The following is a 16,672-nucleotide window of genomic DNA, read 5'->3' as shown; positions in this document are numbered from 1 at the left end:
TGACTTGTCAAATTGAATTATATTATGCTGTATATTTCGCAAAAGTGTTTATTTGCGATATATATATATATATATATATATATATATATATATATATATATATATATATATATATATATATATATATAAAAACTAAAATAGACGCTTTGGGAACACTGTATCGAAGAAAACACTTCCAAGTGCAAACTACCCTTGTGAAGTTTTCATGAGAAATTATTCCAGAGCTATTCGTCGATGGTACACGGCGGTACACGGCGTATACCCTCTGCTTAATCATTAGAGTGTACCTTCTGCTTTAAAGCGTATAGTACTTTCTACTTTTGTTTCGTTAATATTTAATTATTTAATTGGGCCATGATTCCAATGATAACCCGGCGTCGGAATGTGGCGCCTTCATCGCCCATTTTTTCGGCCTGATCCTCCAGATTGGGGATTGTACCGGGCCGATAACCCGACATTTAAAACCTGGGATCGAGCGCAGTAAGCCTCAGAAGTGGACTGTTGTTTTTAGATGCCAACCTTGCTATGGCCTGTTTATGATAAATGGATTTGTGGTTTTAAGACGCATAGACCCGGAGCCATGGGACGGAGGTGTGAAGCGAATGGAATGGATCGAATCGTGCCGCGAACGGTTAATGGGAGTCATTGGAAGTGGTGATTTAAGTAAGAAGTGTCATCAAGAAGATGGCATGAAATGCTATCTTATATATAAAAGAGAACGTACAAAATCCTTTGTTCCCTCATCACGCTAATACGGCTGAACCAATTTCTTTTATTTTTGGGGGGTTATTAGGATTTGGACCCTAGATGGTTTTTATCATATCACTTTAATTTTTAATTACCAGTGTCTTGAGATAATTGACCATTCAAGTGTCCATAACGTACAAATCCTTTGTTAGTTATTCATCATAGGTAAAAATAAACGTATTTATATGCAACCCGCATGACCGTGTCACTCGGCGGGTTAACATAAATGACAGGCGATATAATGTTAACATTTACTGCAATCACTTGAAAGCGAAAAAGTAAAAATTATCTAAGTAACAAAGTTTATTGCGTTCCGGGGTGACCGCAGCGAAGCGGGGCGGGTTAACATAAATGACAGGCGATATAATGTTAACATTTAATGCAATCTTCTATGGTTTTTATCATATCACTTGAAAGCGAAAAAGTAAAAATTATCTAAGTAACAAAGTTTATTGCGTTCCGGGGTGACCGCAGCGAAGCGGGGTGAACGCTGCTAGTCTTATATATAAAAGAGAACGTACAAAATCCTTTGTTCCCTCATCACGCTAATACGGCTGAACCAATTTCTTTTATTTTTGGGGGGTTATTAGGATTTGGACCCTAGATGGTTTTTATCATATCACTTTAATTTTTAATTACCAGTGTCTTGAGATAATTGACCATTCAAGTGTCCATAACGTACAAATCCTTTGTTAGTTATTCATCATAGGTAAAAATAAACGTATTTATATGCAACCCGCATGACCGTGTCACTCGGCGGGTTAACATAAATGACAGGCGCTATAATGTTAACATTTACTGCAATCACTTGAAAGCGAAAAAGTAAAAATTATCTAAGTAACAAAGTTTATTGCGTTCCGGGGTGACCGCAGCGAAGCGGGGCGGGTTAACATAAATGACAGGCGATATAATGTTAACATTTACTGCAATCTTCTATGGTTTTTATCATATCACTTGAAAGCGAAAAAGTAAAAATTATCTAAGTAACAAAGTTTATTGCGTTCCGGGGTGACCGCAGCGAAGCGGGGTGAACGCTGCTAGTTAGACTATAAAACAGTAATGCATCCTTTATATTTTAATTGAATTAATACATGCGTTTTCGTTTTAAGAAATGCCTTCTATGTCTTTTATGGCAATCATAAATGATCACAAAACAGCGTATACTCTCTCAAAATTTTAGGTCTACAGCACTGAATTATTCATAGCATGTTGTAGAGCTATTAGAGAAATGTTTATTTATGAGTTGTGATCAAGATTTCCTCAGTCGTTTTTCAGAAAATCGTTCCTGAAAAAAAACCACCAAAAGTAAATTACCCTCTTGTGAATGTCTTAATAGAAAATGATATATATCATATTGTGAACTTATGAATGGAGTATTTTTTTAATGAAATATTAACAAAAATGCCTAGATACTTTTTGAGAAAATCGTTTGGGTAAATACTAAGCCCATGAGTAAACTACCTTTCTTGATCTTTTTTCAATATTTTTTTTAAAAATATCATATTTTGTGTTTCTTAATGAAGCAGGATAAAATTACCTGAGATATACTTGAGCGGATTGTCCGAGAAAATCTCACCCCATGAGTAAACTACCCCTTGTTGAGTTTTTCAGATCAAATTAGTTATGATACACTGTCAGATTAGAAATGTACTATTTATTTGTGAAATATGAACAAAATTGCCTGAGTCGTTTTTCAGAAAACCGCTCGAGACATACTCAACCCCAAAAATGAACTATCTTTTCTGAATTTTTCTCAGAGAAACGACTTACAGCACACTGTGGAGTTGCTAATGGATATATTGATGTATGAAATATGACTATGTAACGTATCGTTCCTTTTGTTGTGGGACCTGTGTGACACATCGCTGTTTTGACTCGGGCCTTTTTTTATCTGGACCGTTCATGCGAACCCTTCTTGACGTGACACCTAACAAATCCAACAAACAATTTAAACAGAAACGGGAATCAAATTTATATTTCGCTGGCAACCCTGTTGCATACACTCATTTTCTACCAGGAGTCCAAGATGTGATGGTGTACGTGACTCAAATCAATATTCCCGTTGGGAGAAACAGAAATCCCTCACAGAGATGGAAAAGAAACATCGGGAAATTCCCGACTTAGTAGCAGCATGAGTATGCGTTGCGTACCAAATCTTGATTCATGATGCTAGTCTCAAACAGGGTGTGCTTTACGTTATGAATGGTTTTCCCTTGTAATTAATAATTCACAATATTGGCTAATAATAACTTTCCAATCTCTGCTTAGACGCACACATCTGTGTTGCACAATGAACGCGTGAGTGACAGGTGTCACTCATTTATTGAATATAATCAGAATAAGGAGTCTTTTTTTTTTTTTTTTTCAGATGATGCAATGTTTAAGGGGCTCTACATACCACCATTGAAAATGTGGTTGCAAAACCAAATTTCACCAGAGTTCTATAAACTAAGAGGGGCACGATGGCTCAGTGACAGAGCGCTTACCTCTGGATCGCGGGGTAGGGTTACCAGACGTACTCTTTTAAGAGTACATGTACTCTTTTTCAAGGCATATACTTTTGTACTCTCTCTTTTTTCAGTGAAGTACTCTTTTGTACTCTTTTTACGTGGGCTAATATTGTTGTGAATAAATTATGTGTTCAGGAATTTTGTTACATTGCAGTTCATCATTAGATATAATTTTAAACTCAAGAAACGATTCGTAGTGACAAAAATAAAAATCCTAGCATAGCATAAATGAACGAAAAATCAGTCATATGATAAAATCACTCCTGCGTCAAGCACCTGCAGTCACATTAGCAGTGTTGTCAATCCTAGCATAGTTATACGAAACTTATCATAACTTGAAATGTCTTAGCATCTGGCATAGCGTAGTCCTGCATAATACTTTACCTTAGCTGAGACCAAAATGTTATTTTTTGCTCTCTCTCTCTCTCTCTCTCTCACCCACACGGAGAGTAAGAAATGTAGTTTTTGTAGCGGAGGGTAAGAAATCAAAAAAGGCGTTCAGTAAGCACAAAAACAACTGCCGGGTTCTTGGCCTTACTTAAGGACGCAGATGTCTGTGAATGAGCATATATCGTTTGATTTCATATCATCTACACAAATAGCATCTTTAAGCTTCCTGATGCTAATTGTTGAGTCTGATTGCGGATTTCATAACCTTATTTCAATGTCAGAAACGTACATAATCGCTGAAGAGGAAATCTGAAATCATGTAAATACATATTTATTTAGTTAAAGCTGTATAAGCAACGAGTTATGGGGCGTTTACACTTGGTCGATTTAGTCGCACGACTAAATCGACTCGCTGCATTTGCCACTAAATCGAAGCAACTAGGCCGAATTAGATCGATTGATGTGTTCAATTATTTTAACCACAGAAAATAGAACGTCTTTCAATTCAGTTGCCAGTCGATTAGTCGCCTTCGATCAACAAGCGATTAAGTTGAAGTCCCGTTTACACGGTCGATTAAGTTGAAAGTGACGTCAATTCAACTGAATCGAACGCAAATCGACTAAGTGTAAACGCCCCATTAGAGTGCAAACAAATTCCTTTTGGTAGAAGTCGTGATTTTGAGCCGCATCGCGTCCTCAAAAAAATAAAATTGATTTTTACTTATATTTTCTCGGTTTCAAAATTGTCACCAGTTTTGCACAGAAATGAAATCCTTATGAAACACGCATACTGATACTTCTTACACGTCGTGTACAGGAAATAAAACTTCGAATTTTCCTGAATTTAATAGATCCGGGTAAAGGAAGTTATTATTAAGAAAAATATAATAAGGAAGAAAGCGAGTCTAATTTTGGCATAATTATATATGAAAGATCATAATTTTGTTAGCGTAGTGGTGTAATGATCTGCTGTTTGGGTGGCAACGCTGGGCAGCAGTTGAACAATCGTTTTTAATTCGCCAATTAGTTCCTGACTGTGTTGACGACTTAGTGTTGTGATAAACTAAACAGCAAGAACATTATTATTTGGATTTTTTCGTGTCAATTGCTTTGAATCAAAGTGGTAGATAAAATGTCACGACGAAAGTGCAAATTTGATGACTGTTTACAGAAGGAGTTTACCGTGTTTAAAAAGACAAAAAGTGACTATGAAGTGTTTTGTGAAGTGTGTAATTCCGTCGAATCGATAGCGAATTCGCCTTGGATCAACATTTATCTTCAAAAAAACAAAAATGCATACGTAATGCTCATTCATCTAAAACAGTGGACAAATTCTTCTTAAAATAAGACACTACAGAAGAAAATAAAGTATTGGCAGCAGAGGCTGCATTGGCGTTTCACACTGTGGCTCACCAAAGCTACAAATCATGTGATTGTTCAACGAAATTATTTAAGCAGATTTTCAGTGACTCCTCAGTTGCCACCCACATTTCCTTAGCAAGAAGGAAAGCAGAAGCTATAGTAAATAATGTTTTGGCTCCTCATTCCTTGAACATAATAGCAAATGAGTCCAACATTCAGAATATAAAATATATTGGTGTTTTAAGTAACACTTCCAATCACGGAGCAATCAAGATGTGTCCTATTTTGATTCAGTACTTTGATGCTAATACAGGTATGTCACATAAACTGTTAGATTTTACATCAATTCCAGATGAAAAATCTGACGCAGTTTCGAAAGTTGTGGTTAATGCTTTAAAAACACAAAAATGTCTGATAAATGCATAGCTTTCAGTGGGAGCAATTGCAATAGCAATTTTGGTGGTCTAAATAGGAAGGAGACTAGTAATGTTTTTTATCACCTTCAAACTTCTCTTGATAAAACTATTTTAGGAATAGGTTGCCCTGCTCATATCTTAAATAACTGTGTACAGCATGGTGTGGATGGTTGGGCAATTGACATTGAAAGCCTTGTGTTGAAGATATTTAACTATTTTTCAATTTACACCGTCCGAACTGAAGGATTAAAGGAATTCTCATCTTTTGTCGACATTGAATACAAACAACTTCTTTATCACTCCAAAACTAGATAGCTTTCCTTGTTCCCTGCTATCAACAGAATACTCGAGATGTTCCCAGCCCTGAAATCATATTTCTTCTCCCTAGAACATCTTCCTGTTGTCCTAAAACCGTTTTTTGAAAACCCTTTAAATGAATGTTACCTCTGGTTTCTTCATTCATTGATGTTTGTGTTTCATAATAAAATTCAGGCAATGGAAAGTGAGAATAACTCACTTGTGCAAATCATATCCATTCTCACTTCCGTGGAAAGGACAATAACAGAAAGAAAAGAAGCAGAATTCTTGCCACTAAAAGTTAAGGAAGTGATTAAAAAGAGCCAGGAAAGTGAGCATCAGTGTTTAGTCTTAAAAAAGACATTATTGTATGTATATGACAGCTGTTTGGAGTATCTGAAGAAATGGACTGAAAATTTTGATCAGTTTTACATTTTTCAATGGATGGAGCTCCATAAAATTCCACAGTGGACAGATATCGAGAAAAGTATAAAATTTATGAGGATAAAGATATTAGTATCGAGGAGTCCCTCTTATTTGATCAACTTTCGAATTGGAAAATTTTTCTGGCGGAAAAGGAAAATGATAAAGAGTTCAATGAAGCATCGTCTCATAAGAAGTGGGTGAACTATTTCAGTGTTAATAAAGTATCGGTTTATTCTGAACTTTTGAAGACATGTCAGTTTTTCTATGCAATACCTGCTCCCAATGCCAACGTGGAAAGGATTTTCAGTTTAATGAAATCACAGTGGACACAAGAAAGAAATAGACTGTCAGTGGATTCAGTTAAAAACCTACTGTTGACTCAGTACAACTTCAAAGACTTTAGTTGCGTCCAATTCTATGAACTTTGCTTGAAGGACAGAGACCTACTTCAGAAAGTCAGAAATTCATCGAAGTACAAATAATTTGTAAGGTAAAACTTTGTTTTAAGCACGTGGTTAAAATATTGTAGAGAATCGTAGTTATTTTAATTAGGATTTCATTTCCTTCCTTTTAATCTTGATATAGTAATTATCACAGTCAATTCAAAGTTACAATGTTTAAAAAATGTTACAGTAAAGCCGCGATTATCCGCGAGTGCTGCAAAAAGGTGTTTCGAAAGCAAGAAGCAAAGATGAGTGACTGATTTGTTTTAAAAAGGCGTAACTGAAAACTTTTTTTTACAGAATAGTATTGTTCTTTGTTTATTGTTCTTTATTTTAGTGATTTAGACGTAGAGCAAAGGTTTCTGTTGTAGTGTACAGTATATTAAAAGGTTTATTATGTTTTTTTGTACAATAGAAAATAGTTTTTATGCTGAAATATTTTTTTTCGTGTTTGCATCTTATTTTTAATCTCTCTTTTCGGGTAATCCTTTGCCACTCAATTCCGCGGATAGTGGTGGACAAATACCGTGTGCGTGGGTTTTCTCGGGGTTCTCCCGTTTCCTCCCACTTTCTTCATTCCACAATTTCATTCATTACTTATCATCACAGTCTCCTTTAGTCTAACCGGCATAATCGTGGGACGTAGAACTCAAATATTTCATTTCATTTCATTTTTAATTCCGCGGATAATCGTGGCTTACTGTATTTTAGTGGAAAGAATGTTGAACATTTGTTGGTTATCAAACTCATTATTACAATTATTTTTATTAATAAATTATGGAAACTTGTACAATATTTATCTATTATTATTATTATTATTATTATTATTATTATTATTACAGTGAAATTTCAGTTACACTTTATTCATTTATATTGTTTTTTTTTTTTTTTTTTTAAGAAACATTGCTAAGTGTACTCTTTTTTCACTTTCACGATCTGGTAACCCTATCGCGGGGTCGCTGGTTCGATCCCCACCCAACTAAATTTGTGGTGGACAACATCTTGACCATGGGTTTTCTCGGGGTATTCCCGTTTCCTCCCACTTTTAATTCCACCATTTCTTCCATCGTCATTCACTAGCTTTAATCACAATCTTTCTTAGCCGAGAAGGCATAACGTGGGACGTTAAACTGAAAGATTTCATTTCATTTCATTTTCCTATAAATTAAGAGAAATGAAATCTGTCACTTTAACGTCCCATGTTTATACCCTTTTCCTTAATCTCAGGAAGATTATGATTAAGCCAAGTGAATGATGATGGAAAAATTGGTAGGTTAATAATGTGGGAGGAAACGGCAGTATCCAAAGAAAACCCACGGATACGAAGTTGTCCAGCAAAATCTTATTTGACCGGGGATCGAACCAGGGACCCCACAGACCAATCTAAACGCTCTACCGTTAAGCCACCGTATCAAGGTTATTGTTATGACGGTGAACGCCGTAAAATAGACCGTAAAGTTGTATAGTGTACCAAATTTCATAATAGGCATCACTTCAGAACGGCCCGACTTAAAACAACCCCGTTTCAAGAAGTTAGAAAAAAAGAGAATGTATTGACACCGCTCCACGTAAAGAATACGCGAGTCACGAGATATTCTTACAGGATGCTTTTCATTAGTCAGTGTGAGTGATTCAGGGAGTAATCTACCCCCCCCCCAACACCCCCAAATTTCTTTACACACGCCCCTGGATGGAAAAGGAATACTCCCACCCAAAAATCCAATTGTATCAATCAGGATCATATAGGTTATTTATTACATAAAGTTAAAAAAGGTTTAGCGTTTAGGAAAGAAGGCAATATTCTTATTTATTTACTTCACTTCAAAATACAAAGCGAACTCGTTCTCATGTATGGCTTCGAAAAAGATATGACCTCATTGTTTCGGGCGGTGTTTTGATCAAGACCAATTGACAAAACAGATCCGCTCATACCTACCCTCCTGGGCTCCACGGTCGTTTCGAAGAAAAGACATTGATGGACAGACGCAGATGACTGAAATTGGCAACGTCTTGAGCGGTCATTCACCTACCTCCTCCTCAATAACAAAAAAGTGACAATATAGTAATAAGCCTATACCAGATTCACTTGGTAAGTGCTACTCTGGAAGTGTGTATCAGCGGACGGAAGTTAGAAGGGTGTAGTCAAAACGTTTGTAGAAACGAAGAGATCGATCGAGGTGAGAATATATATATATATAAACTGAGCCTAGTGTTATGCAGGAACGCATTCGTCACTAGCTTTTTTTTTTTTTATTTGGTTTTCTCTTTGTATTAATATGAAAGCTTTGAACTTAGTTCCCTATTCCTGTTAATATGAAATTTTATTTTAATGATCCAATGTACAGAAATTAATCTATTACAAAGTGTTTATTTTCTTTTCATTCTTTCTTTCTTTTCATTTTTTCTTTTTCTTTTTTTTTTTTAGCATATTGAGCTTCATAAATAAAATCTGTGACGGAGGGGGAAACATGGAACCAGTTACGCTTGCTAATAGTTGCATAACAAAATATACTGTTTCTTTAAGTTTTTTTTTTAAAGTGTATATCTCTATTCCGAGAGCACCCCCTTTTATTCTGAAGCCCCCCAACTAAAAATATCTGGCGTACTTACTCGATGTTTTAACAGTGATGGTATTGCGCGATTCTTCTAATGTAGATTACAGAATATTTTTTAAATCACGATTATTTATAATTAAAAAGTGTTTTAATTATGCATGGGGGTATTTTATATTTTAAGGATTGAAATTAATGTCCAACTATACTTGCCGTCACACTATCAAATCAGGTTTAGATTACAAACTTTTGTTACTGCTGTTAGGTGCCCCATCGAGATAATGTTATTATCTATTAAGGAAAATAATACAGTTTTCGGGATGGAGTATTTCCAGCAATTATACAATGCAATATATATATCATCAACTCGTCTTAACGAAAGAAAACGATTGGTAACGGAATTTGTCACTTCTACTCAACCACTTCCGGTACACAGTACCTAATACAGTTTCCAGCGATTGCATGATTGCTACGTATATGTATCAATCAATTCGACTTGATGATAGAAAGTAATCAGTACCAGAGTTGGTCACTTCCACTCAACCATTTTCTGTACATGACTCGTAATACAATTTCGAAGTGTGGCGTATTTCCAGTGATCGCACACATGTAACACACACACACAGATTATATATATATAGATAGATAGATATAGATAGATAGATATAGATAGATAGATATAGATAGATATAATTATATCGTTATACTTCGTTCGAACAACTCTCGTATAAAAGGGATGATTTCCTGGAATCAGCGCTTGGCCAGTCGAAATTTACTCTGGGCACCAAAGTAAAAAACCTCTAACCTCGTAGGCATTTAAGAGGAAAAGTTGACATACAGCGTTTTCGCAAAGTTCATTGTGTACATAATCCAGATCCACCGTATGCCACCGAGTAGTTTTGGCCTACGTTGTTTTGTAATATTCACCAGAAAGAAATGTAGGCACTACGTAATCTTGTGTATCGAGATTGACGGGTACGTTGCAGATATGAAAGTCGCTATATGATAGGAGTCTTAAAACTTAATTTCATGGTAATTAACATTACTCGCAAGAGATTTTTGTTAATAATAAGAGCGGAACATGATATAAAACTAGAAATTTTAATAAAATAAACTTTGAAATCCGCATTCTGTTAAAGTTGTTTGTATCTAGTTAAGATAAATATCAAGTCTTGCAGAGTAGTGTATTGAACTTCCATCTTTATAATCTTGGTTTAGTTTTCGTCATTGTTCACAAACTGAATCAAGGAGCCTAACCTCTCTTGTCTCTGTTAATGTGCTAGCTAGGACCAAGTGTTGCATACGCATTTGTGAGCACAACACACATACAACACTTAGAGGGTAGACGGAAGTTCTCACTTTCGGAGGGCAACTTGCTTTTTGAATCTCATTCATCATCTTTTCACTAATTTTCACATTCATTTGGACTTCGGCCCTAGGATACTTCATTGCAATGGCGGACTCTTGCAATACTAACGGACAATCGGTTCTCGCTCTACACATGCCCGCCGACTACGTGGGTGCTCCAGGGCTCCAGCACCCACACAAATAATCTTGTGGGTTCGCCGCACCCACAAGATTTTTATTTGATAGAAACAAAATAAAATAAATATTTCTCACTTGCCATTATCAAAAAATAATAAGCAATTAAAACATTGAGATGGAAGTTAAAATTTCTAACCTCTAAATACATTTGTTTGTTTCAAATGTGTTTGTGCAAAGGCAAGCGAGCAACACATTAACCCATTTTTGCCTGTCTCTGATCTAGTCAAAGGCAGTCCCACAATAAAAGAATGGAACTATATTGTGAATATAATTTAGCACAGCCCTTTATGACAATGTTCATAAAAGATTTTAACTGAAAGCAAATCAATTAAAAAATATCAAAACTTCCCTGAAAACATATAACATGTCCCGTCATTGATATGCACCCACACAAATTTAGGGAAGTTGACGCCGTTGGCTAGACATACAGAATTATCAGCTTTTCACTTCACGTGCTCAAACTGCATCAACTGGAACTACCAGTCACACTCGACATTTTTCCTAGGTAATTCAACCAGTAACTAGCACATCTAAAGAGAGACATCCATCCACGGAGTCAGTCCAGTCTGCAAAGAGATTTCGCGGTGAATCCCAATCTTCAAACGCCCAACCAATAGACATTGGATCCCCACCTTCAGGAGCATCATCCGCAACTCTCAGTATAGCTGCAGACCCCGTTCACAATTTTCTCCTAACTGACTTTGACCCGAAATACACTCATCCAAAGATGATTTTACTCCAGATCGTTACGTTCCTCGTGCAAATGTAGAAAAAATAGTACAGACTAGAAATGGATATATCATAAAATCCATAGATTATAATTTTGGAACCTATTTACGTAATAAAGCATCTTACGAAACGTTTGGAAAAAACGCAAAATTAACAAAACCGTTTGGTTCTAGGCCGAAACATCCACTACCATCTAAGAAATTGCCAATGCTATCTGTCGTTATTCGTAGCGTTCTCCCAGAGTTTACGGACGACGGAGTGCGCGAAGAGCTTATTCAAGAGAGCATTAACATTGACAAATGCATACGCATTAAAACAATAATGGGCCAACGTATATGATTCGAGTTTTGTCTCAAAACCAGCAGGCTATCGATCATCTTCTGGCACACGGTGCACCTATTTATAAGAAAATTCATAGGGTCAAGCCTCCTAAAACTCCTGGACCTGTGCCTCCTAGGTGCGAGAGATGTCAGACCTACAACTCTCATTTCACAAACAGCTGTCCAAATCAACTGCGATGCGGATATTGTGGCAACCAACATGAAACTAGGTTATGACAAAATCAACAACAACATTCGAAATGTTCTACATGTGGGGAGATGCCGCTGAGAGGTAAAGCCACCGGCAGAACCAACTCACCCGGAGTTTACTGCACCAATTTGAAGTTCTGATAAAACTACACCTCCAGCTCAATCTATTCCACAGGGTGGTCCGGAAGTGGGCGTACCCCCCTTTAGTTTCAACAGTATAGTGTTAGTTATGGTAGAATGTCTGTACACAGTTACCTTGAAGTCTTAAGAGTTTTAAGAGTCATAAACATCGGTATGATCACCTTCCACGTCGTAATACAGCTGAATTCTGCGCCAAGTTCTCGCAGCTGTTTTGCGGAGATACTCCGGAGTCACGAGGGTGAAGGCGTGTTCTATAGCTGCTGGTAATTCTGCGTTGTGTGATACCGAGTGTTTCTTACTTGTTGCTTTATGAAACCTCAGAGAGCATTGTCTTGTCGTCAGATCGGGACTTCTTGGAGGCCAGGCAAAGGGAGCTGGTGAAGATGCACAACCTCTTCCAATCAAGCGGCCAGGAAACGTCTGATTTAGGTAATTGCGCACATGAATCGCGAAGTGCGCTGGTTCTCCATCCTGCTGTATCACAACAGTGTCTTTGATACCATTTTCTTCCAGTTGAGGTACCAACCACTCATTGCGCATCTCCAGGTAAGAATGTCCATTTAACATTGTCTTCGAAGAAGTAAGGCCCAAAAATGTGTGTTGCACTCATTCCAGCCCACACCATCACGTGTGGTGGATTTCTCTCCATCTCTTTGTAAAACCGGGGTTTTTCCTTACACCACATTACAACGTTTCGAGAATTCATACTCCGGTAAATAGCACACTCGTCCGTGAAGAGGACCGCACTACGTAATCGTTTGGAAGGGAACGCTTTAAGGAAAGTCTGCATGCCTCTTTCCGCGCATCGATGTCGGCGTCACTAAGTTTATTCACACGCATTGGACGGTAAAACCTTCTATTTTAGATCTTCTTTTATGTGCCTCATCATGGTGGTTCGAGGAATAGAAAGCTCCGAAGACCTTTTACGTGTTGATTTTGAATGCGACTGCTGCACTGATGCTTCCACTTCACGGCACGTTTTCCTCCGTTTTATCGGTCGACCGCCTCACTCTGCCCGTAGCAAATGCACGTTTTTCTCACCCCAACATTGTTGCTTTTCTGGGTGGATAAATACAAAAGCGGTCTGTAAATTTCGCTTTAACACTTTCCGGTGTCATCTGTGTAACGCCTTTCGTAAAGCCAAACCGCAACTAATCTTTGTTCAATGTTACATGGACTTTGATCACACATTGTTGGTCACTTCAACTTCACTGTAAATAACTGTTACCAAGCAGAAAACTGCAGAAAACAAATGAACATGGATAGCAATGTTGCCAGACAATGCCAAGCAATGTTACTAAACAAAGGTGGGTAAAACCTAAAACCATCAGAAAACACCAATTAGGGATACGCCCACTTCCAGACCACACTGTACATAATTCAATATCGAAGATTTTCTTCGTTACTTCACTATAGTGCTCCAGAACGTTCTGCCATTTCAACGCGATCATGTACTTTGCATCATAACTGCCACTGCTAAATCTTTCTTTAACATCAATATGCATGCTACACATTCAAGACATTATGCTCACTTTCAAATCGCGCCTCTTGAAACCGTCGTTTAAATCCGTGTCATTTCTGATCCTAGTTATGAATTTATTATTTTTTAATATTCGATATTTCCAGTAACACAAACTTCTCTTAGAACATCTCTTACTGGAAGAACAAATTGATATTTTTGTTATCAATGAAACTGCACTCAAACCCAATGTCACAACTCGCATCAAGGGTTATCTCCTTCACCGACATGACTATATAGGACCTGCCGCCAGAGCTCAAGGTGGAGTTGCACTGGGTTTTTCACCTAAATTACCATTCCGACAATATCATGTACAGGCTTTATTCAATCATCCAGAACATCTTCTGTTCTCCGTTTACTATCCCTCCATTGTTCTCAACGTTGCTACACTCTATATCCGGCCGAGACATCCAATACCATTTGATTTTTCCAATCACATTGCTCATAATTTTCGAAATATCATCATTATGGCTGATATCAATATTCACGAAATACATAGCCTATATATTATTTTTGCTATTAAAATGATATATGTCTTTCGTCATTACAACGTATTTTTGAGGTGATATAGTTTATGGAAAATGAAGTCAACGCTATCATTGGTCTCCAGTTCTCTCATTCATAAGTGCTTGTGTCATTTCGGTAGTTTCGGATTTTGTTGTGTTTCTGAATTGACATTATTCAGATTCCAACATGGAAGCTGTTTCCAGCCTCAAAAGGAATGAGAAGCCCGATGTTGAAGAATGCCTTGCCTGTCAAGAAAGAAGAAGTGAGAGATTAGTATTTGGTACTGAACGAGGTCTAAAGATGTTAAATCAAGCTACCGAGGCAAGAGACTCTTGAAATGGACAACAGATCTGCAATCAATTGGATCCAAGCAGTGATATCGTATCATCAGGAGGCAACTTACTGTGGTGGCCGAAGTCATGTTTTTCATCCTTCAAAAACAAGATCAAGATTCAGCGACTACAAAAGAGAGCTAACAGCTCAGAATCTGAAAGTTGCATATCTTCCTAAAAAGCTGAGAAACTCCGTTTGATATAGCGCCCAATGGTAAAGAAAAAAGCAACGTTGCGACATCTTTGTTGGATAGCAATGAAAGTAAGTGCGTGTGGTTTGAAGTATCCTGGTCTAAGAAGAATACAAGGGACTGCCACAAAGAAGATATGAAGAAGGATCACACGTAACGTCAATCCAAGACAATGGCGTCGCCAACAGAAGGAGAGGGGGCAGGTACAAAAAATAAATTGAATTGAATTGATTCATGGAAAACGTATTAATTGCTTAGTGATATAAACGAGATGAGACAAGAGGAGAATTGAATAAAATTAGAAAGGGCCTAAGTGTCAAAACTCAAAAAAAAAAAAAAAAAAAAAAAAAAAAAAAAAAAGAAAAAAAAAGTCGATAAACATGAGTTATCGCAATACAAGTTAAACGAATACTGTATGTAAGTTATTTAAAACAGAAGCAAACACTTTTAAGCTACAAACTCCTTACAAACGTATTCTGTTTGGTACTAAGGCAACTTTGAACGATACTATTCAATTCTACTTATTGCGGCACTTAGATCCTGTCTCATTATTCAATTGTTGTCTCGTCTAGAAACAAGCGCCAGTTCCCAGACAAGTTCTAACGACATAAAATAATTATCTTTTACTAAGACGCTGCTGTAGGTGTACGTGCCTACCTGGCACACGGCTGACGGGACATTTTGTCGAAGTCTTTCCTGGCTTTCCTCAGTCCCCCTTGTGCATGCTGGCAAGGTCCTTTTTTTCCAACCCAGGGCCACTTCCTTTTCCACCAGTTCTAGATTCACCTAAGTATCGATGTGACCTTGGAGCAGAGGCCCGATCTCTCTTTGTATCATTTCTCTGAACAAATAAATAAATAAGATTTCTCCGCTGGTGACCATCATTATTCATTTACAGGTTTCGTCTCGTCTCGTAAACTTGTTGCCTCATCTCATTTCGTTGAATGATTGTCTAGTGTTGTGTATGAGTTTTCTAAACGAGACGAGACATGAAAATGTTCTGGCCTCGTTAGCAATATTACTTATGTCATTGCAAAGGAATTTAAAAATGTAGAAGCCAGCTATATCAAATGAAATGAAATCTTTAAATTTTACGTCCCACGGTTATGCCGGTTAGGCCAAAGGAGACGGTGATTATGAGAAATGAATGAAATGGTGGAATGAAGAAAGTATGAGGAAACGGGAGATACCAGAGAAAACCCACGAGCACGGTGCTTGTCCACCACAAAATCCACACGGCGCGAGCTGGGATCGAACCGGAGGTGAACGCTCTACTACTGAGCCACCGCGCACTCGTTATTTGAGATGTACCATCCCAACATTCGTCTGATGGGCGACAATGGCATACCGTCCTTGTTCCTTTCACAAATGAATGATATCATTAGAAAGGACTGCGACATTCACACAAAGGATACTGCACGTAACCCAACTCATTCACTTCAAATCACCTACCTCTTGGAAGATCCTGAATCAGATAAAAGCAATGCTGCAACTGTGCTCAGCGTAGACGATGTTCGAAGTGATATCCATCTTGTTGTGCACAAATTGTCACACAATGTCGCAAACTGACCTTAACTGACCGTTGCAGAGTCTCAGTGGTAATAGCAGCGCAGGCCTTGCGAATATAGTGTTGTAGAACAGTAATTGTACGTGGACGATCCTGTAAACAACGAATTTTAAGTGGCCCCACAGAAAAAATCGCAGTGTTAAATGAGGCAATCTCGGTGGCCATTCCACCAGACCTTGATGCCCGATCCAATGCCCATGAACTCCTGTATCCAATCATTGTCGAACGTAGACACTGACGTACGGTGACGCACCATCGTATTGGCAGTAAAATTGCTGGCGGTTCGTGAGAGGCAAGTTGTCCAAATAAGGTTCCAGTTAGGGACACGAGCAAGCTCCAGCACTAGCGAATTCGAGCGAATTTTCTTTGAAACTTGACTCGACTCGAAACATCTTTGAACTCGACTCGAGAACTGGGCTTGAAAATTTTCCTACAATTCGATTCGAATTTGGTTCAAGTTTCGAGTCG

This window comes from Thermobia domestica, chromosome 13 (genome assembly GCF_964235325.1).
Source record: "Thermobia domestica chromosome 13, izTheDome1.hap1.1, whole genome shotgun sequence".
Classification (NCBI taxonomy): Eukaryota; Metazoa; Arthropoda; class Insecta; order Zygentoma; family Lepismatidae; genus Thermobia; species Thermobia domestica.
The sequence above is the reverse complement of the archived record's forward strand: the minus strand, read 5'-3'. Positions refer to the sequence as shown.